Raw genomic sequence first — 2,394 nt, forward strand, 5'->3', positions numbered from 1 at the left:
GGTGATGGTGATGGTGATGGTGATGGTGATGGTGATGGTGATGGTGATGGTGATGGTGATGGTGATGGTGATGGTGATGGTGATGGTGATGGTGACGATGATGATGATGATGACGACGACGACGACGACGACGACGGTGACAGTAACGGTGGTCGTCGTCGTCTTCGTCGTCTTTTCCTTCACAGTCTCATAATGCCCCCCCCCATGTTAATTCCCCCTACCCCATTTTGAGTGGAAAAAAAAAAACGGAAAAATTATCCAACCACATATTTTGGAAAGAACAACGGCGAGAGAAAGAGAAGATGATGGATGCCGCAGGGAATAAAGCCACGATAATAAAAGGACGTAAAAACAAACTTAACCGAAGATAAGACGGTCCATGAAGCCAGGAAAGGAGACAGAAGCGGGCGAAGGAAAGAAAGATTACGTTGGAATGCGTCAAAAGACGGTCTTTCCGTGCCTTACGCCCTAGAGAATGTCTACAGACGGAAAAGAGAATCTTCTTTGGTCTAGGTATGCCCAGTCTGTTCACGCAGAAGGGGTGAGCTTATATATGACGTCAAGTCGCTCTGAAAGATTCATGATGTCATGTCGACTTTGAAGAGATTTTCGATATATACAGAATATAGAACTGAATTTAGTAAACAATCTCCATTTATTTAAAAACACATATACAATCAAAACCCAGGAAGAGATTTTTGATAAATACAGAACATTAAATTTATTTCAGCAAACAACGATCTCCATTTATTTAAAAAATACACATATAATCCAAACCCAGGGGGAGATCTTTTATAAATAAAACTATAAAATTAGATTTAATAAAGGACAATTTCCCACAAAGGCAATCCAAACTAACACCCAGCATCCTGACAACATTTGCCAAACCTGGAACGGCTTTACAAGCAATAGAACTTATTCAAAACCTGCATAAAAGAAAATGAAATACCTTGCTAGGTTACCCTTCGAGCAAAACCTTAACGCCATGAGCAATCCTAGTCAAAGCTGTCATGCATCTTGCTCAGGCACTGGAAACATGCAACGCATGACAGCTGGAGCTGCCATGTGCATGTTTCATGGAGAATGATAAATCTAGAATTGAATATACAAGACCTTGCATGCATTGGTGGTGTAGTTGTGGGTTCGAGTCCCGCCTCAACACTCCAAGAGCATAGGGCAAAGGCTACGACTTCGGCCGCAGTTACTCAGTGCCTCCTGGCGTAGGCCCCTTACCTTCTAGCTTGATTGACACATTCACCGAATAAAGGCTTAGAGCTTATAGAACAACACCGACGCAAACATAGAAATCTAAAACTTCTAACGTCATAGTCATTATAGAGTGAGGATAAGTTTAAATTACGTCATAACTAGATACAAGTGCTTAGAAAAGCTGCAAAATCGTTATGTAAGCTTCATAACTATAAAATATATCTTTAATGCTTTGTACTGTGGTATACTTTAAGCAGCAGAATTATATAAATATTTGGGACTGTAATCCATTCTATATATTTAATTTATATGATGCCAAAAGATTTTATTCATCACAGTGGCATATTCCTCATTAGCACCCTTCTTTTTTGGGGTCAGATGCTCATTCATTTCAGTGGCACCTTTCTTTTCAGGTGCTAGATCTTTGTTCATCTCTGTGACACTCCTCTCTTCTGGTGCCAGACCTCTATTCATCTCCGTGGCGCTCCCCTTTTCTGGTGCCAGATCTTCATTCATCTCTGTGGGACCTTTCTCTTCTAGTGGCAAAAGGAACAAAGGGCATCTTGGCTCCACGCGTCTCCATGGCGCAGTGGAAAGCGCGTCGGACTTCTAATCCGGAGGTCGCGGGTTCGAATCCCGCTGGGGATGAGACATCATTTAGAAAACGGTGTCAGAGACTCGCCTTCTCACGGACACGTAAAGAGAACACGGGCGCACGAGTTGCATATAGCCGTTAATGCCATAGTATGTCTTATGTACAATGTAGAGTCATGTCATTTTCTATGTATAATATACACTATACAGTATTCTGGATATGATAGATTTCTCTATTTTTCTAACTCTTCTAGATCCGACACAGTCGTCAGACTTTCTATGATTTCGGAGCTAGATAGGGAAATAATACGTCACTATATTTGATTTCAAGTATATAGTCATATTTCTTATAGTTAGATGATTAGATATAATAGATAGATACATAGATAATCTTTTGACCTTATTTCAACCATGTGAGTACTATTTCCTTACGTATGTATGTCAATGTTAAAATATATGGGTGGATAAATTTTTTGCACGTGATTGTACCTTTCTTCCCCTTCACTGTATTGTGACCCTCAGTCCATACAGCTTCATTCCATGTCCACCTTTTCGCCTGAAATAGTCCAGACCTACAGGAAAAGGCTTTCA

General features: G+C 40.6%; 1 non-coding gene across 1 annotated transcript; it reads left to right on the forward strand.

The window, feature by feature from the left end:
• The first annotated feature begins 1,784 nt into the window (after positions 1-1,784).
• On the forward strand, positions 1,785-1,857 carry TRNAR-UCU (transfer RNA arginine (anticodon UCU)). The gene has a single exon. It is a non-coding gene; the product is annotated as a tRNA-Arg (tRNA).
• Positions 1,858-2,394: the final 537 nt, after the last annotated feature.

Source organism: Oratosquilla oratoria, chromosome 5 (assembly GCF_046742065.1).
Source record: "Oratosquilla oratoria isolate Oo_2021 chromosome 5, ASM4674206v1, whole genome shotgun sequence".
Lineage (NCBI taxonomy): Eukaryota > Metazoa > Arthropoda > Malacostraca > Stomatopoda > Squillidae > Oratosquilla > Oratosquilla oratoria.